Source organism: Dama dama, chromosome 2 (genome assembly GCF_033118175.1).
Source record: "Dama dama isolate Ldn47 chromosome 2, ASM3311817v1, whole genome shotgun sequence".
NCBI classification, from domain to species: Eukaryota; Metazoa; Chordata; class Mammalia; order Artiodactyla; family Cervidae; genus Dama; species Dama dama.
In genome coordinates, this window is record NC_083682.1 from 49,806,330 (window position 1) to 49,827,562 (window position 21,233).

Sequence of the window (21,233 nt, forward strand, 5' to 3'; positions counted from 1 at the left end):
AAACTGTCTGAAAAATTGGAGGAGGATGAATTGGTCTTCAAAAACATTAAGAGCCTGAAAAGTTGTGAAAAATATGAAGAGCTTCAAAAGGTGTCAAAAATATGAGGAGCATGAAACGGTTTGAAAAATAGGAGGAGCATGAAACGTTGTTCAAAAACATGAAGAGACTGAAAAGGTGTGAAAAATATGAACCGCTTCAAAAGGTGTGAAATACATGAGGAGCATTAAACGGTCTGAAAAAGAGGAGGAACATGAAGCGGTGTTCAAAAACATGAAGAGCCTGAAAAGGTGTGAAAAACATGAAGAGCTTCAAAAGGTGTGAAAAAAAGGAGGAGCATGAAAAGGTCTGAAAAATTGGAGGAGCATGAATCGGTGTTGAATATCATGAAGAGCCTGAAAAGGTTTGAAAAATGTGAAGAGCTTCAAAAGGTGTGAAAAATATGAGGAGCATGAAACGGTCTGAAAAATAGGAGGAGCATGAAGCGGTGTTAAAAAATATGAAGAGCCTGAAAAGGTGTGAAAAATACGAAGAGCTTCAAAAAGTGTCAAAAATATGAGGAGCATGAAACGGTGTTCAAAAACATGAAGAGCCTGAAAAGGTGTGAAAAATATGAAGAGCTTCAAAAGGTGTGAAATACATGAGGAGCATGAAACGGTCTGATAAATAGGAGGAGCATGAAGCGGTGTTCAAAAACATGAAGAGACTGAAAAGGTGTTGAAAATATGAAGAGCTTCAAAAGGTGTGAAAAATATGAAGAGCTTCAAAAGGTATCAAAAATGAAATGATCATGAAATGGTCTGATAAATAGGAGGAGCATGAAGTGGTGTTGAAAACCATGAAGAGCATGAAAAGATGTGATAAATATGAAGAGCTTCAAAAGGTGTCAAAAATATGAAAAGCTTCAAAAGGTGTCAAAATTGATATGAGAATGAAACGGTCTGAAAAATGGGAGGAGGATGAAGGGGTGTTGAAAAACATGAAGAGCCTGAAAAGGTGTGAAATATATGAAGAGCTTCAAAAAGTGTAAAATATATGAGGAGCATGAAACGATCTGAAAAATAGGAGGAGCATGAAACTGTGTTCAAAAACATGAGGAGCCTGAAAAGGTGTGAAAAATATGAAGAGCTTCAAAAAGTGTGAAATACATGAGGAGCATTAAACGGTCTGAAAAAGAGGAGGAACATGAAGCGGTGTTCAAAAACATGAAGAGCCTGAAAAGGTGTGAAAAACATGAAGAGCTTCAAAAGGTGTGAAAAAAAGGAGGAGCATGAAAAGGTCTGAAAAATTGGAGGAGCATGAATCGGTGTTGAATATCATGAAGAGCCTGAAAAGGTTTGAAAAATGTGAAGAGCTTCAAAAGGTGTGAAAAATATGAGGAGCATGAAACGGTCTGAAAAATAGGAGGAGCATGAAGCGGTGTTAAAAAATATGAAGAGCCTGAAAAGGTGTGAAAAATACGAAGAGCTTCAAAAAGTGTCAAAAATATGAGGAGCATGAAACGGTGTTCAAAAACATGAAGAGCCTGAAAAGGTGTGAAAAATATGAAGAGCTTCAAAAGGTGTGAAATACATGAGGAGCATGAAACGGTCTGATAAATAGGAGGAGCATGAAGCGGTGTTCAAAAACATGAAGAGACTGAAAAGGTGTTGAAAATATGAAGAGCTTCAAAAGGTGTGAAAAATATGAAGAGCTTCAAAAGGTATCAAAAATGAAATGATCATGAAATGGTCTGATAAATAGGAGGAGCATGAAGTGGTGTTGAAAACCATGAAGAGCATGAAAAGATGTGATAAATATGAAGAGCTTCAAAAGGTGTCAAAAATATGAAAAGCTTCAAAAGGTGTCAAAATTGATATGAGAATGAAACGGTCTGAAAAATGGGAGGAGGATGAAGGGGTGTTGAAAAACATGAAGAGCCTGAAAAGGTGTGAAATATATGAAGAGCTTCAAAAGGGGTCAAATATATGAGGAGCATGAAACGGCCAGAAAAATAGGAGGAGCATGAAGTGGTGTTGAAAAACATGAAGAGCCTGAAAAGGTGTGAAAAATATGAAGAGCTTCAGAATGTGTGAAATACATGAGGAGCATGAAACTGTCTGAAAAATAGGAGGAGCATGAAACGATTATCAAAACATGAAGAGCTTGGAAATGTGTGAAAAATATGAAGAGCTTCAAAAGGTGTGAAATACATGAGGTGCATGAAACGGGCTGAAAAATAGGAGGAGCATGAAGCGGTGTTGAAAAACATGAAGAGCCTGAAAAGGTTTGAAAAACAGGAAGAGCCTCAAAAGGTGTGAAAAATATGAATAGCTTTAAATGATGTCAAAAATATGATGAGCATGAAACGATCTGAAAAATAGAAGGAGCATGAAGTGTTGTTTAAAAACATGAAGAGCCTGAAAACGTGTGAAATATATGAAGAGCTTCAAAAGGTGTGAAAAATATGAAGAGCTTCAAAACGTGTCAAAAATGAGATGAGCATGAAACGGTCTGAAAATAGGAGGAGCATGTAGTGGTGTTGAAAAACATGAAGAGCCTGAAAAGGTGTGAAAAATATGAAGAGCTTCAAAAACTGTCAGGCATATGAGGAGCATGAAACGGTCTGAAACATAGGAGCAGCATGAAACAGTTTTGAAAAAATGAAGAGCATGAATAGGTGTGAAAAATATGAAGAGCTTCAACAGGTTTGAAAAATATGACGAGGATGCAATGATCTGAAAAATTGGAGGAGCATGAAGCGGTGTTGAAAAACATGAAGAGCCTGAAAAAGTTTGAAAAATATGAAGAGCTTCAAAAGGTGTGAAAAATATGATGAGCATGAACCGGTGTTCAAAAACTTGAAGACACTGAAAAGGTGTGAAAAATATGAAGAGCTTCAAAAGGTGTCAAAAATATGAGGAGCATGACACGGTCTGAAGTATAGGAGGAGCATGAAGCGGTGTTGAAAAAGATAAAGAGCCTGAAAAGGTGTGAAAAATATGAAGAGCTTCAAAAGGTGTGAAATACATGAGGAGCATGAAACGGTCTGATAAATAGGAGGAGCATGAAGCGGTGTTCAAAAACATGAAGAGACTGAAAAGGTGTTGAAAATATGAAGAGCTTCAAAAGGTGTCAAAAATATGAAGAGCATGAAACGGTCTGAAAAATAGGAGGAGCATGAAGCGGTGTTGAAAATCATGAAGAGCCTGAAAAGGTGTGAAAAATATGAAGAGCTTCAAAAGGTGTCAAATATATGAGGTGAATGAAACTGTCTGAAAAATAGGAGGAGCATGAAGCGGTGTTGAAACATAAGAAGAACCTGAAAAGTTGTGAAAAATATGAGGAGCAGGAAACGGTCTGAAAAAAAGGAGGAGCAAGAAGTAGTGTTGAAAAACATGAAGTGCCTGAAAATTTGTGACATATATGAAGATATTCAAAAGGTGTCAAAAATTTGAGGAGCATGAAACGGTGTTGAAAAACATGAAGAGCCTGAAAAGGTGTGAAAAATATGAAGAGCTTCAAAAGTTTCAAAAATATGAGGAGCATGAAAATGTCTGAAAAATAGGAGGAGCATGAAGCGTTGTTGAAAAACATGAGGAGGCTGAAAAGGTGTGAAAATTATGAAGAGGTTCAAAACGTGTCAAAAATATGAGGACCGTGAAACGGTCTGAAAAATAGGAGGAGCATGAAGCGGTTTTGAAAAAGATGAAGAGCCTGAAAAGGTGTGAAAAATATGAAGAGCTTCAAAAGGTGTCAAAAATATGAGAAACATGAAACGGTATGAAAAATAGGAGGAGCATGAAACGGTCTGAAAAATAGGAGGAGCATGAAGTGGTGTTGAAAAACATGAAGAGCCTGAAAAGCTGTGAAAAATATGAAGAGCTTCAAAAGGTGTCAAAAATGACATGAGCATGAAACGGTTTGAAAAATAGGAGGAGCATGAAACGGTCTGAAAAATAGGAGGAGCATGAGGTGGTGTTGAAAAACATGAAGAGCCTGAAAAGGAGAGAAAAATATGATGAGCTTCAAAAGGTGTGAAAAATATGAAGAGCTTCAAACGTGTGAAAAATATGAAGAGCTTCAAAAGATGTGAAAAATATGAGGAGCATGAAGCAGTGTTGAAAAACATGAAGACCGTGAAAAGGTGTGAAAAATATGAAGAGCTTCAAAAGGTGTCAAAAATGACATGAGCATGAAACGGTCTGAAAAATAGGATGAGAATGAAACGGTTTTGAAAAAGATGAAGAGCATGAAGAATGTGAAATATATGACGAGCTCAAAAGTTGTCAAAAATATGAGGAGCATGAAACGGTCTGAAAAATAGGAGGAGCATGAAGCCGTGTTCAAAAACAGGGAGAGCCTGAAAAGGTGTGAAAAATATGAAGAGCTTCAAAATGTGTGAAAAATTTGCGGAGCATGAAAAGGTCTGAAAAATAGGAGGAGCATGAAGTGGTTTTCAAAAACATGAAGAGCCTGAAAAGGTGTGAAAAATATGAACAACTTCAAAAGGTGTGAAAAATATGAGGAGCATGAAACGGTTGAAAAATAGGCGGACCATGAAGCCTTTTTCAAAAACATGAAGAGCCTGAAAATGTCTGGAAAATATGAAGAGCTTCAAAAGGTGTCAAAAATATGAGGAGCATGAAACATTGTGAAAATAGGATGAGCATGAAACGGTTTTGAAAAAGATGAAGAGCATGAAAGGTGTGAAAAATATGAGGGCTTCAAAAGGTGTCAAAAATATGAGAAGCATGAAACGGTCTGAATAATCGGAGGAGTATGAAGCGGTGTTGAAAAATATGAAGAGCCTGAGAAGGTGTGAAGAATATGAAGAGCTTCAAAGGGTGTCAAAAATATGAGGAGCATGAAACGGTCTGAAAAATAGGAGGAGCATGAAGCGGTGTTCAAGAACATGAAGAGTTGAAAAGTGGTGAAAAATATGAAGAGCATCAAAAGGTGTTAAAATATGAGGAGCATAAAACAGTCTGAAAAATAGGAGAAGCATGAAACGGTGTTCAAAAACAGGAAGAGCCTGAAAATTGTGAAAAATATGAAGAGCTTCAAAAGGTGTCAAAAATATGAGAAGCAAGAAAAGGTCTGAAAAATAAGAGGAGCATGAAGCGGTGTTGAAAAACTTGAAGAGCCTGAAAACGTCTAAAATATATGAAGAGCTTTAAAAGGTGTGAAAAATATGAGGAACATGAAACTGTCTGAAAAATAGGAGGAGCATGAAGCGGTGTTGAAAAACATGAAGAACCTGAATACGTGTCAAATATATGAAGAGCTTCAAAAGGTGTGAATAATATGAAGAGCTTCTAAAGGTGGGAAAATATGAAGAGCTTCAAAGGTGTCAAAAAAAGGAATAGCATGAAACGGTGTTCAAAAACATGAAGAGCCTGAAAAGGTGTGAAAAATATGAAGAGCTTAAAAAGGTGTCAAAAATATGAGGAGCATGAAACAGTCTGAAAAATAGGAGCAGCACGAAACGGTGTTGAAAAACAGGAAGAGCATGAAATGGTGTGAAAAATATGAAGAGCTTCAAAAGGTGTGAAAAATGTGAGGAGCATGAAGGGGTATGCAAAAACATGAAGAGCTTGAAAACGTATGAAAAATATGAAGAGCTTCAAAAAGTGTGAAAAATATCAGGAGCATACAGCGGTGTTCAAAAATTTGAAGAGACTCAAAAGGGGTGATATGAAGAGGTTCAAAAAGTGTCAAAAATATGAGGAGCAGGAAACGGTCTGAAAAATAGGAGGAGCATGAAGCGGTGTTCAAAACCATGAAGAGCCTGAAAAGGTGTGAAATATATGAAGAGGTTCAAAAAGTGTAAAAAATATGAGGAGCATGAAAAGGTATGAAAAATAGGAGGAGCATGAAACGGTGTTCAAATACATGAAGAGCCAGAAAAGGTGTCAAAAAAATGAAGAGCTCCAAAAGGTGTCAAAAATATGAGGAGCATGTTACGGTCGGAAAAATAGGAGGAGGATGAAACGGTGTTCAAAAATATGAAGAGCCTGAAAAGGGGTGAAAAATATGAAGAGTTTCAAAACGTGTGAAAAATATGAGGAGCATGAAACGGTCTGAAAAATAGGAGGAGCATGAAACGGTGTTCAAAAACATGAAGAGCCAGAAAAGGTGTCAAAAAAATGAACAGCTTCAAAAGGTGTCAAAAATATGAGGAGCATGAAACGGTCTGAAAAATAGGAGGAGCATGAAGCGGTGTTCAAAACCATGAAGAGCCTGAAAAGGTGTGAAATATATGAAGAGCTTCAAAAGGTGTCAAAAATATGAGGAACATGAAATGGTCTTAAAAATAGGAGGAGCATGAAGCGGTGTTGAAAAACATAAAGAGCCTGAAAAGGTGTGAAAAATTTGAAGAGCTTCAAAAGGTGTGAAAAATATGAGGAGCATGAAACGGTCTGAAAAATAGGAGCAGGATGAAGCTGTGTTCAAAAATGTGAAGAGCCTGAAAAGGTGTGAAAAATATGAAGAGCTTGAAAAGGTGTGAAAAATATGATGAGCTTCAAAAAGTGTCAAAAATATGGGGAGCATGAAACTTTCTGAAAGACAGGAGAATCATGAAGTGTTATTTAAAAACATGAAGAACATGAAACGGTGTGAAAAATATGAAGACCTTCAAAAGGCGTCAAAAATATGAGGAGCATGAAACGGTCTTGAAAAACATGAAGATCATGAAAAGGTGTGAAAAATATGAAGAGCTTCAAAAGGTGTCAAAAATAGGAGGAGCATGAAACGGTGTTGAAAAACTTGAAGAGCCTGAAAAGGTGTGAAATATTTTCTGAGCTTCAAAATGTGTCAAAAATAGGAGTAGCATGAAACGGTGTTGAAAAACATAAAGAGCCTGAAAAGGTGTGAAAAACTTGAAAAGCTTCAAAAGGTGTGAAAAATATGAATAGCATGAAACGTTCTGAAAAATAGGAGGAGGATGAAGCGGTGTTCAAAAACATGAAGAGCCTGAAAAGGTGTTAAAAATATGAAGAGCTTCAAAAGGTGTCAAAAATATGAGGAGCATGAAACGCTCTGAAAAATAGGAGGAGCATGAAGCGGTGTTGAAAAACATGAAGCCTGATATGGTGTGAAAAATATGAGGAGCATGAAACGGTCTGAAAAATAGGAGGAGTGTGAAACGGTGTTGAAAAATATGAAGAGGCTGAAAAGGTATGAAAAATATGAAGAGCTTCAGAATGTGGGAAAATTTGAGGAGCATGAAATGGTCTAAAAATTAGGAGGAGCATTAAGCCGTGTTCAAAAACTTGAAGAGCCTGAAAAGGTGTGAAAAATATGAGGAGCTTCAAAAGGTGTCAAAAATAGGCGGACAATGAAGCAGTGTTCAAAAACTTGAAGATACTGAAAAGGTGTGAAAAATAAGAAGAGCTTCAAAAGGTGTGAAAAATAGGAGGAGCATGAAGCGGTGTTCAAAAACTTAAAGATACTTAAAAGGTGTGAAAAATATGAAGAGCTTCAAAAGGTGTCAAAAATATGAGGAGCATGAAACGGGCTGAAAAATAGGAGGAGCATGAACTGATCTTGAAAAACATGAAGAGCCAGAAAAGTTGTGAAAAAATGAAGAGCTTCAAAAGTTGTGAAAAATATGAAGAGCTTCAAAAAGTGTCGAAAATATGAGGAGCATGAAACGGTCTGAAAAATAGGACGAGCATGAAAAGGTGTTGAAAAACATGAAGAGCTTGAAAAGGTGTGAAATATATGAAGAGCTTCAAAAGCTGTCAAAAATATGAGGAGCATGAACGGTCTGAAAATTAGGAGTAGCATGAATCAGTGTTGAAAAACATGAAGAGCCTGAAAAGGTGTGAAAAATATGAAGAGCTTCAAAACGTGTGAAAAATAGGAGGAGCATGAAGCGGTGTTCAAAAACTTGAAAATACTTAAAATGTGTGAAAAATATGAAGAGCTTCAAAAGGTGTCAAAAATATGAGGAGAATGAAAAGGTCTGAAAAATAGGAGGAGCGGTGTTGAAAAACATGAAGAGCCTGAAAAAGTGTGAAATATATGAAGAGCTACAAAAGGTGTCAAAAATATGTGGAGCATGAAACGGTCTGAAAAATAGGAGGAGCATGAAAAGGTGTTGAAAAACATGAAGAGCATGAAAAGGTGTGAAAAATATGAAGAGCTTCAAAAGGTGTCAAAATATGAGGAGCATGAAACTTTCGGAAAAATAGGAGCAGTATGAAACGGTTTTGAAAAACATGAAGAGCATGAAAAGGTGTGAAAAATATGAAGAGCTTCAAAAAATGTCAAATATATGAGGAGCATGAAACTGTCTGAAAATTTGGAGCAGTATGAAACGGTATTGAAAAACATGAAGAGCATGAATAGATGTGAAAAATATGAATAGCTTCAAAAGGTGCGAAAAATAGGAGGAGCATGAAGCGGTGTTCAAAAACTTGAAGATACTGAAAAGGGGTGAAAAATATAAAGAGCTTCAAAAGGTGTGAAAAATAGGAGGAGCATGAGCGGTGTTCAAAAACTTGAAGACACTGAAAAGGTGTGAAATATATGAAGAGCTTCAAAAGGTGTGAAAAATATGAGGAGCATGAAGCGGTGTTCAAAAACCTGAAGAGCTTGAAAAGGTGTGAAAAATATGAAGAGCTTCAAAAGGTGTAAAAATATGAGGAGCATGAAATGGTCTGAAAAATAGGAGGAGCATGAACCGGTGTTCAAAAACATGAAGAGCCTGAAAAGGTGTGAAAAATATGAAGAGCTTCAAAAGGTGTCAAAAATATGAGGAGCATGAAACGGTCTGAAAAATAGGAGGAGCATGAAACGGTGTTAAAATACATGTACAGCCTGAAAAGGTGTGAAAAATATGAAGAGATTCAAAAGGTGTGAAAAATATGAAGAGCTTCAAAGGGTGTCAAAAATATGAGGAGCATGAAACCATCTGAAAAATAGTGGGAGCATGAAACCGTGTTGAGAAACATGAAGAACATGAAAAGGTGTGGAAAATATGAAGAGCTTCAAAAGGTTTGAAAAATATGAGGAGCATGAAATGGTCTGAAAAATAGGAGGAGCATGAAATGGTGTTTAAAAAATGAGGAGCATGAATAGGTGTAAAAAATATGAAGAGCTTCAAAAGGTGTGAAAAATATGAGGAGCGTGAAACGGTGTGAAAAATAGGAACAGCAAGAAGTGGTGTGCAAAAGAGCCTGAAAAGGTGTGAAAAATATGAAGAGCTTCAAAAGGTGTCAAAAATATGAGGAGCATGAAACGGGCTGAAAAATAGGAGGAGCATGAAGCGGTGTTGAAAAACATGAAGCCTGATATGGTGTGAAAAATATGAGGAGCATGAAACGGTCTGAAAAATAGGAGGAGTGTGAAACGGTGTTGAAAAATATGAAGAGGCTGAAAAGGTATGAAAAATATGAAGAGCTTCAGAATGTGGGAAAATTTGAGGAGCATGAAACGGTCTAAAAATTAGGAGGAGCATTAAGCCGTGTTCAAAAACATGAAGAGCCTGAAAAGGTGTGAAAAATATGAGGAGCTTCAAAAGGTGTCAAGAATAGGCGGACAATGAAGCAGTGTTCAAAAACTTGAAGATACTGAAAAGGTGTGAAAAATAAGAAGAGCTTCAAAAGGTGTGAAAAATAGGAGGAGCATGAAGCGGTGTTCAAAAACTTAAAGATACTTAAAAGGTGTGAAAAATATGAAGAGCTTCAAAAGGTGTCAAAAATATGAGGAGCATGAAACGGGCTGAAAAATAGGTGGAGCATGAAGCCGTCATCAAAAACAGGAGGAGCCTGAAAAGGGGTGAAAAATATGAAGAGCTTCAAATGGTGTCAAAAATATGAGGAGCATGAAACGGTCTGAAAAATAGGAGGAGCATGAAGTGTTGTTGAAAAACATGAAAGGATTGAAAAGGTGTGAAAAATATGAAAAGCCTCAAAATGTGTCAAATATATGAGGAGCATGAAACGGTCTGAAAAATAGGAGGAGCATGAAGCGGTGTTGATATACATGAAAGTCCAGAATAGGTGTGAAAAACATGAAGAGCTTCAAAAGCTGTCAAAAATATGAGGAGCAAGAAACAGTCTGAAATATAGGAGGTGCATGAAACGGTTTTGAAAAACATGAAGAGCCTGAAAAGGTCTGAAAAATATGAAGAGATTCAAATGATTTCCAATATGAGGAGCATGAAACGGTCTGAAAAATAGGAGGACCATGAAACGGTGTAGAAAAACATGAGGAGCATGAAACGGTCTGAAAAATAGGAGGAGCATGAATCAGTGTTGAAAAACATGAAGCGCCTGAAAAGGTGTGAAAAATATGAAGAGCTTAAAAAGGTGTTAAAAATATGAGGAGCATGAAACGGTCTGAAAAATAGGAGGAGCATGAACCTGTCTTCAAAAACATGAAGTGCCTGAAAAGGTGTGAAATATATGAAGAGCTTCAAAAGGTGTCAAAAATATGAGGAGCATGAAACGGTCTGAAAAATAGGTGGAGCATGAAGCCGTCATCAAAAACAGGAGGAGCCTGAAAAGGGGTGAAAAATATGAAGAGCTTCAAATGGTGTCAAAAATATGAGGAGCATGAAACGGTCTGAAAAATAGGAGGAGCATGAAGTGTTGTTGAAAAACATGAAAGGATTGAAAAGGTGTGAAAAATATGAAGAGCCTCAAAATGTGTCAAATATATGAGGAGCATGATACGGTCTGAAAAATAGGAGGAGCATGAAGCAGTGTTGATATATATGAAAGTCCAGAAAAGGTGTGAAAAATATGAAGAGCTTCAAAAGCTGTCAAAAATATGAGGAGCAAGAAACAGTCTGAAATATAGGAGGTGAATGAAACGGTTTTGAAAAACATGAAGAGCCTGAAAAGGTGTGAAAAACATGAAGAGTTTGAACAGGTGTCAAAAATATTAGGAGCATGAAACAGTCTGAAAAATAGGAGGAGCATGAAGCAGTGTTGAAAAACATGAAGAGCCTGAATAAGTGAGAAATATATGAAGAGCTACAAAAGGTGTCAAAATTATGTGGAGCATGAAACGGTCTGAAAAATAGGAGGAGCATGCAAAGGTGTTGAAAAACATGAAGAGCATGAAAAGGTGTGAAAAACATGAAGAGCTTCCAAAGGTGTCAAAATATGAGGAGCATGAAACTTTCGGAAAAATAGGAGCAGTATGAAACGGTATTGAAAAACATGAAGAGCAAGAAATGGTGTGAAAAATAGGAAGAGCTTCAAAAGGTGTGAAAAATGTGAGGAGCATGAAGGGGTATTCAAAAACATGAAGAGCTTGAAAACGTATGAAAAATATGAAGAGCTTCAAAAGGTGTGAAAAATAGCAGGAGCATTCAGCGGTGTTCAAAAATTTGAAGAGACTCAAAAGGTGTGATATGAAGAGCTTCAAAAAGTGTCAAAAATATGAGGAGCAGGAAACGGTCTGAAAAATAGGAGGAGCATGAAGCGGTGTTCAAAACCATGAAGAGCCTGAAAAGGTGTGAAAAATATGAAGAGCTCAAAAGGTGTCAAAAATATGAGGAGCATGAAGCGGTCTGAAAAATAGGAGGAGCGTGAAGCGGTGATCAAAACATGAAGAGCCTGAAAAGGTGTGAAAAATATGAAGAGCTTCAAAACGTGTCAAAATATGAGGAGCATGAAACGGTCTGAAAAATAGGAGGAGCATGAAGCCATCGTCAAAAACAGGAGGAGCCTGAAAAGTTGTGAAAAATGTGAAGAGCTTCAAAAGGTGTCAAAAATATGAGGAGCATGAAACGGTCTGAAAAATAGGAGGAGCATGAAGTGTTGTTGAAAAACATGAAGAGATTGAAAAGGTGTGAAAAATATGAAGAGCTTCAAAATGTGTGAAAAAAAAGAAGAGCTTCAAAAGGTGATAAAAAAGAGATGAGCATGAAACGGTCTGCAAAATAGGAGGAGCATGTAGTGGTGTTGAAAAACATGAAGAGCCTGAAAAGGTGTGAAATATATGAAGAGATTTAAAAGGTGTCAAAAATATGAGGAGCATGAAACGCTCTGAAAAAGAGTAGGAGCATGAAGCGGTGTTGAAAAACATGCAGAGCCAAAAAAAGTTGTGTGAAATATAAAGAGCTTCAAAAGGTGTCAATAATAAGAGGGGCATGAAACAGTCTGAAAAAGAGGAGGAGCATGAAATGGTCTGAAAAATAGGAGTAGCATGAAGCGGTGTTGAAAAACATGAAGAGCATGAAAAGCTGTGAAAAATAGGAAGAGCTTCAAAAGCTGTCAAAAATATGAAGAGCATGAAACGGTCTGAAAAATAGAAGGAGCATGAAGCGGTGTTCAAAAACCTATAGAGCCTGAAAAGGTGTGACAAATATGAAGAGCTTCAAAAGGTGTGAAAAATATGAGGAGCATGAAACGGTATCTAAAATAGGAGGAGCATGAAGTGGTGTTCAAAAACATGAAGAGGCTGAAAAGGTGTGAAAAATATGAAGGGCTTCAAAAGGTGTGAAAAATGTGAGGCGCATGAAACGTTCAGAAAAATAGTAGGAGCATGAAGAGGAGTTGAAAAACATGAAGACCTGAAAAGGTGTGAAAAATATTAAGAGCTTCAAAACGTGTCAAAAATATGAGGAGCATGAAACGGTCTGAAAAATAGGAGGAGCATGAAACGGTGTTGAAAAACTTGAAGAGCCTGAACAGGTGTGAAAAATATGAAGAGCTTAAAAGATGTCAAAAATATGAGGAGCATGAAACGGTCTAAAAAATAGGACGAGCATGAAGCGGTGTTGAAAAACATGAAGAACCTGAAAACGTGTCAAATATATGAAGAGCTTCAAAAGGTGTGAAAAATATGAAGAGCTTCTAAAGGTGGGAAAATATGAAGAGCTTCAAAGGTGTCATAAAAAGGAAGAGCATGAAACGGTGTTCAAAAACATGAAGAGCCTGAAAAGGTGTGAAAAATATGAAGAGCTTAAAAAGGTGTCAAAAATATGAGGAGCATGAAACAGTCTGAAAAATAGGAGCAGCAAGAAACGGTGTTGAAAAACATGAAGAGCATGAAATGGTGTGAAAAATAGGAAGAGCTTCAAAAGGTGTGAAAAATGTGAGGAGCATGAAGGGGTATTCAAAAACATGAAGAGCTTGAAAACTTATGAAAAATATGAAGAGCTTCAAAAAGTGTGAAAATTAGCAGGAGCATTCAGCGGTGTTCAAAAATTTGAAGAGACTCAAAAGGTGTGATATGAAGAGCTTCAAAAAGTGTCAAAAATATGAGGAGCAGGAAACGGTCTGAAAAATAGGAGGAGCATGAAGCGGTGTTCAAAACCATGAAGAGCCTGAAAAGGTGTGAAATATATGAAGAGGTTCCAAAGGTGTAAAAAATATGAGGAGCATGAAACGGTCTGAAAAATAGGAGGAGCATGAAACGGTGTTCAAAAACATGAAGAGCCAGAAAAGGTGTCAAAAAAATGAACAGCTTCAAAAGGTGTCAAAAATATGAGGAGCATGAAACGGTCTGAAAAATAGGAGGAGCATGAATCAGTGTTCAAAACCATGAAGAGCCTGAAAAGGTGTGAAATATATGAAGAGCTTCAAAATGTGTCAAAAATATGAGGAACATGAAATGGTCTTAAAAATAGGAGGAGCATGAAGCGGTGTTGAAAAACATGAAGAGCCTGAAAAGGTGTGAAAAACATGAAGAGTTTGAACAGGTGTCAAAAATATTAGGAGCATGAAACGTTCTGAAAAATAGGAGGAGCATGAAGCAGTGTTGAAATTCTTGAAGAGCCTGAAAAGGTGTGATATAAATGAAGAGCTTAAAAAGTTTCAAAAATATGAGAAGCACGTAGCGGTGTTGAAAAACATGAAAAGCCTAAAAAGGTGTGAAAAATATGAAGAGCTTCAAAAGGTGGCAAAAATATGAGGAGCATTAAACAGTCCTAAAAATAGGAGGAGCATGAAACGGTGTTGAAAAACATGAAGAGCCTGAAAAGGAGTTACATAAATGAAGAGCTTCAAAAGATGGCAAAAATATGAGGAGCATGAAACGGTCTGAAAAATAGGAGGAGCATGAAGCGGTGTTGAAAATTTGAAGAGCCTGAAAAGGTGTGAAAAATATGAAGAGCTTCAAAAGGTGTCAAAAATATGAGGAGCATGAAACTGTACGAAAAATAGGAAGAGCATGAAGCGGTGTTCAAAACTTGAAGCCTGAAAAGGTGTAAAAAATATGAAGAGCTTCAAAAGGTGTGAAAAATATGAAGAGCGTCAAAAGGTGTCAAAAATAGGAGGACAATGTAGCAGTGTTCAAAAACTTGAAGATACTGAAAAGGTGTGAAAAATAAGAAGAGCTTCAAAAGGTTTGAAAAATAGGAGGAGCATGAAGCGGTGTTCAAAAACTTAAAGATACTCAAAAGGTGTGAAAAATATGAAGAGCTTCAAAAGGTGTCAAAAATATGAGGAGCATGAAACGGGGTGAAAAATAGGAGCATGAACCGATCTTCAAAAACATGAAGAGCTAGAAAATGTGTGAAAAAATGAAGAGCTTCAAAAGTTGTAAAAAATATGAAGAGCTTCAAAAAGTGTTGAAAATATTAGGAGCATGAAACGGTCTGAAAAATAGGAGGAGCATGAAACGGTGTTAAAATACATGTACAGCCTGAAAAGTTGTGAAAAATATGAAGAGATTCAAAAGGTGTGAAAAATATGAAGAGCTTCAAAGGGTGTCAAATATATGAGGGTCATGAAACCATCTGAAGAATAGTGGGAGCATAAAACCGTGTTGAGAAACATGAAGAACATGAAAAGGTGTGGAAAATATGAAGAGCTTCAAAATGTGTCAAAAATAGGAGGACAATGAAGCAGTGTTCAAAAACTTGAAGATACTGAAAAGGTGTGAAAAATATGAAGAGCTTCAAAAGGTGTGAAAAATAGGCGGAGCATGAAGCGGTGTTCAAAAACTTGAAGATACAGAAAAGGTGTGAAAAATATGAAGAGCTTCAAAAGGTGTGAAAAATAGGAGGAGCATGAAACGGTGTTAAAAAACGTGAGGAGCATGAAACGGTCTGAAAAATAGGAGGAGCATGAAACGGAGTTCAAAAACATGAAGAGCCTGAAAAGGTGTGAAAAATATGAAGATCTTCAAAAGGTGTCAAAAATAGGAGGAGCATGAAGCAGTCTTCAAAAACTTGAAGATACTGAAAAGGTGTGAAAAATATGAAGAGCTTCAAAAGGTGTGAAAAATACGAGGAGCATGAAGCGGTGTTCAAAAATTGAAGATACAGAAAAGGTGTGAAAAATATGAAGAGCTTAAAAAGGTGTGAAATATAGGAGGAGCATGAAGTGGTGTTGAAAACATGAAGAGAGAGAAAAGGTGTGAAAAATATAAAGAGCTTCAAAACGTGTGAAAAATAGGAGGAGCATGAAGCGGTGTTCAAAAATTTGAAAATACTTAAAATGTGTGAAAAATATGAAGAGCTTCAAAATGAGTCAAAAATATGAGGAGCATGAAACAGTCTGAAAAATAGGAGGAGCATGAAGCGGTGTTCAAAAACTTGAAGATACTGAAAAGGGGTGAAAAATATGAAGGGCTTCAAAAGGTGTGAAAAATAGGAGGAGCATGAAGCGGTGTTCAAAAACATGAAGACACTGAAAAGGTGTGAAATATATGAAGAGCTTCAAAAGGTGTGAAAAATATGAGGAGCATGAAGCGGTGTTCAAAAACATGAAGAGCTTGAAAAGGTGTAAAATATATGAAGAGCTTCAAAAGCTGTCAAAAATACGAGGAGCATGAAACGGTCTGAAAAATAGGAGGAGCATGAAGTGGTTTTCAAAAACATGAATAGACCGATAAGGTGTGTGAAATAAGAAGAGCTTCAAAAGGTGTCAAATATATGAGTAGCACTAAACGGTCTGAAAAATAGGAGGCACATGAAGTGGTGTTCAAAATCATGAAGAGCTCGAAAAGGTGTTTAAAATATGAAGAGCTTCAAAAGGTGTCAAAAATATTAGGAGCATGAAACGGTCTGAAAAATTGGAGGAGTGTGAAACGGTGTTGAAAAACATGAAGAGCCTGAAAATGTGTGAAAAATATGAAGAGTTTCAAAATGTGTGAAAAATATGAGGAGCATGAAGCGGTGTTAAAAAACATGAAGAGCTTGAAAAGGTGTCAAAAATATGAAGAGCTTCAAAAGGTGTGAAAAATAGGAGGAGCATGAAGCGGTGTTCAATAACTTGAAGATACAGAACAGGTGTGAAAAATATGAAGAGCTTCAAAAGGTGTTAAAAATATGAGGAGTTTGAAACAGTCTGAAAAATAGGAGGAGCGTGAAACGGTGTACAAAAATATGAAGAGCCTGAAAAGGTGTGAAAAATATGAAGAGCTTCAAAAGGTGTCAAAAATATGAGGAGCATGAAACGGTCTGAAAAATAGGAGGAGCATGAAGCCGTCGTCAACACAGGAGGAGCCTGAAAAGGTGTGAAAAATATGAAGAGCTTCAAAAGCTGTCAAAAATATGAGGAGCATGAAACAGTCTGAAAAATAGGAGGCACATGAAACGGTGTTGAAAAACATGAAGAGCCTGAAAAGGTGTGAAAAATATGAAGATCTTCAAAAGTTCTAAAAAATATGAGGAGCATGAAACAGTCTTAAAAATAGGAGGAGCATGAAGTGTTGTTGAAAAACATGAAGAGATTGAAAAGGTGTGAAAAATATGAAGAGCTTCAAAAGGTGTCAAACATATGAGCAGCATGAAACGGTCTGAAAAATAGGAGGAACATGAAAAGGTATTGAAAAACATGAAGAGCTTGAAAAGCTGTGAAATATATATAGAGCTTCAAAAGGTGCGAAAAATATGAGGAGCATGAAACGGTCTCTATAGGAGGACCATGAACCTCTCTGTAGTAGGAGCATGAATGGTGTTGAAACATAAAGAGAATGAAAAGGTGTCAAAAATATGAAGAGCTTTAAAAGGTGAAAAAATATGAGGAGCATGAAATGGTCTGAAAAATAGGAGGAGCATGAAGTGGTTTTCAAAAACATGAATAGCCCGAAAAGGTGTGTGAAATATGAAGAGCTTCAAAAGGTGTCAAAAATATGAGTAGCATGAAACGGTCTGAAAAATAGGAGGCACATGAAGTGGTGTTCAAAATCATGAAGAGCTCGAAAAGGTGTGTAAAATATGAAGAGCTTCAAAATGTGTCAAAAATATGAGGACTATGAAACGGTCTGAAAAATAGGAGGAGCATGAAGCGGTGTTCAAAAAAATGAAGAGCCTGAAAAGATGTGAAAAATATGAAGAGCTTCAAAACGTGTCAAAAATATGAGGAGTGTGAACTGTGTTGAAAAACATGACAACCATGAAAAGGTGTGAAAAGTAAGAAGATCTTCAAAAGGAGTCAAAATTTGAGAACCATGAAATGGTCTGAAAAATATGAGGAGCATTAAACGGTGTTGAAAAAACATGAAGAGCATGAAAAGGTGTGAAAAATATGAAGAGCTTCAAAAGCTGTCAAAAATAGGAGAAGCATGAAAAGGTCTGAAAAGTAAGAGGAACATGAAACTGTGTGAAAAAACATGAAGAGCTTCAAAAGGTGTCAAAAAAATGAGGAGCCTGAAACGGTCTGAAAAATATGAGAAGCAAACAACGGTCTGAAAAATATGAGGAGCATGAAACTCTCTGAAAAATAGGAGGAGCATGAAAATGTGTTGAAAAACATGAAGAGCATGAAAAGGTGTGAACCGTATGAAAAGCTTCAAAAAGGGTCAAAAATATGAGGAGCATGAAACGGTCTGAAAAATATGAGGAGCATTAAACGGTCTGAAAATTAGGAGGAGCATGAAGCGGTGTTGAAAATCATGAAGAGCATGAAAAGGTGTTGAATAACATGAAGAGCATGAAAAGGTGTGAAAAATATTAAGATCTTCAAAAGCTGTCAAAAACATGAGGAGCATGAAACGGTCTGAAAAATAGGAGGAGCATGAAGCGGTGTTGAAAAACATGAAGAGCCTGAAAAGGTGTGAAAAATATGAAGAGCTTCAAAAGCTGTCAAAAATAGGAGAAGCTTGAAACGGTCTGAAAAGTAAGAGGAACATGAAACGGTGTGAAAAATAAGGAAGAGTTTCAAAAGGTGTCAAAAATATGAGGAGCATGAAACGGTCTGAAAAATAGGAGGAGAATGAAATGGTGTTGAAAAACATGAAGAGCATGAAAAGGTTTGAAAAATATGAAGGGCTTAAAAGGTTTCAAAATTATGACGAGCATGAAAGGGCCTGTAAAATGAGGAGCATGAAACGGTCTGAAAAATAGGAGGAGCATGAAACGGTGTTGAAAAACATGAAGAGCCTGAAAAAGTGTGAAAAATATTAAGAGCTTCAAATGGTGTCAAAAATATGAGAAGTGTGTAACGCTCTGAAAAATAGGAGAATCATGAAACCGTCTGAAAAATATGAGGAGCATGAAACGGCCTGTAAAATAGGACGAGGATGAAACGGACTGAAAAATAGGAGGAGCATGAAACGGTGTTGAAAAACATGAAGAGCACAAGAAGGAGTGAAAAATATGAAGAGTTTCAAAAGGTGTCAAATATATGAGGAGCATGAAACTGTTTGAAAAATAGGAGGAGCAAGAAACAGTGTTAAAAAACATGAAGAGCATGAAAAACTGAAAAATATGAATAGCTTAAAAAGGTCTCAAAAATATGGCAAGCATGAAACGTACTGGAAAATAGGAGGAGCATGAAGCGGTGTTGAAAAACATGAAGAGCATGAAAAGGTGTGAAGTATATTAAGAGCTTCAAAAGGTGTCAAAAATATGAGGAACATGAAACGGTCTGAAAAATATGAGGAGCATGAAACGGTCTGAAAAATAGGAGGAGAAAGAAACGGTGTTGAAAAACATGAAGAGCATGAAAAGGTTTGAAAAATATGAAGGGCTTAAAAGGTTTCAAAATTATGACGAGCATGAAAGGGCCTGTAAAAATGAGGAGCATGAAACGGTCTGAAAAATAGGAGGAGCATGAAACGGTGTTGAAAAACATGAAGAGCCTGAAAAAGTGTGAAAAATATTAAGAGCTTCAAATGGTGTCAAAAATATGAGAAGTGTGTAACGCTCTGAAAAATAGGAGAATCATGAAACCGTCTGAAAAATATGAGGAGCATGAAACGGCCTGTAAAATAGGACGAGGATGAAACGGACTGAAAAATAGGAGGAGCATGAAACGGTGTTGAAAAACATGAAGAGCACAAGAAGGAGTGAAAAATATGAAGAGTTTCAAAAGGTGTCAAATATATGAGGAGCATGAAACTGTTTGAAAAATAGGAGGAGCAAGAAACAGTGTTAAAAAACATGAAGAGCATGAAAAACTGAAAAATATGAATAGCTTAAAAAGGTCTCAAAAATATGGCAAGCATGAAACGTACTGGAAAATAGGAGGAGCATGAAGCGGTGTTGAAAAACATGAAGAGCATGAAAAGGTGTGAAGTATATTAAGAGCTTCAAAAGGTGTCAAAAATATGAGGAACATGAAACGGTCTGAAAAATATGAGGAGCATGAAACGGTCTGAAAAATATGAGGAGCATGAAACGGTCTGAAATATATGAGGAGCTTGAAACGGTCTGAAAAATATAAGGAGCATGAAACGGTTTGAAAAATAGGAGGAGCATGAAACGGTGTTGAAAAACATGAAGAGCCTGAAAAGGTGTCAAAAATATGAAGAGCTTCAAAAGGTGTCAAAAATATGAGGAGCATGAAACGGTCTGAAAAAGAGGATGAGCATGAAGCGATGTTGAAAAACTTGAAGAGCCTGAAAAGGTGTGAAAAATATGAAGAGCTTCAATAGGGATCAAAAATATGAGGAGCATGAAACGGTCGGAAATATATGAGGAGCATGAAACGGTCTGAAAAATATGAGGAGAATGAAACCGTCTGAAAAATAGGAGGAGCATCAAGCGGTGTTGAAAAGCATGAAGAGCATGAAAAGGTGTGAAAAATATGAAGAGCTTCAAAAGGTGTCAAATGTATGAGAAGCATGAAACAGTCTGAAAAATAGGAGGAGCATGAAACGGTGTTGAAAAACATGAAGCGCTAGAAAGGTATGAAAAATATGAAGAATTTCAAAAGGTGTCAAAAATAGGAGTAGCATGAAACAATGTTCAAAAACGTGAAGACCCTGAAAAGGGGTGAAAAATATGAAGAGCTTCAAAAGGTGTCAAAAATATGAGGAGCATGAAACGGTCTGAAAAACAGGAGGAGCATGAAGCGGTGTTAAAAAACATGAAGAGCCTGAAAAGATGTGAAAAGTAAGAAGAGCTTCAAAAAGTTTCAAAAATATGATGAGCATGAAACGGTCTGAAAAATAGGAGGAGAATGAAACGGTGTTGAAAATTATGAAGAGCCTGAAAAGGTGTGAAAAATATGAAGAGCTTCAAAAGTAGTCAAATATATGAAGAGCATGAAATGTTCTGAAAAATAGGAGGAGCATGAAACGGTGTTGAAAATTATGAAAGCCTGAAAATGTGCGAAAAATATGAAGAGCTTCAAAAGTAGTCAAATATATGAAGAGCATGAAATGTTCTGAAAAATAGGAGGAGCATGAAGTGGTATTGAAAAACATGAAGAGCCTTAAAAATGTGTGAAAAATATGAAGAGCTTCAAAAGGTGTCAAATATATGAGGAACATGAAACGGTTTGAAAAATAGGAGGAGCATGAAGCGGTGGTCAAAAACATGAGGAGCCTGAAAAGGTGTGAAAAATATGAAGAGCTTCAAAAGGTGTCAAAAATATGAGGAGCATGAAACGGTCTGAAAAATAGGAGGAGCATGAAGCGATGTCCAGGAACATGAAGAGCCTGAAAAGGTGTGAAAAATAACAAGAGCTTCAATGGTGTGAAAAATATGAGGAGCATGAAACGGTCTGAAAAATAGGAGGAGGATGAAGCGGTGTTCAAAAACATGAAGAGCCTGAAAATGTGTAAAAAACATGTAGAGCTTCAAAATGGGTCAAAAATATGAGGAGCAGGAAACGGTATGAAAAATAGGAGGAGCATGAATCGGTGTTGAAAAACACGCCTGAAAAGGTGTGAAAAATATGAAGAGCTTCAAAAGGTGTGAAAAATATGAGGAGCATGAAACGGTCCTAAAAATAGGAGGAGCATGAAGCGGTGTTGAAAAACATGAAGAGCCTGAAAAAGTGTGAAAATCATGAAGAGCCGGAAAGGTGTGAAAAATATGAAGAGCTTCAAAAGATGTCAAAAATATGAAGAGCATGAAACGGTCTGAAAAATAGGGGGAGCATGAAGTGCC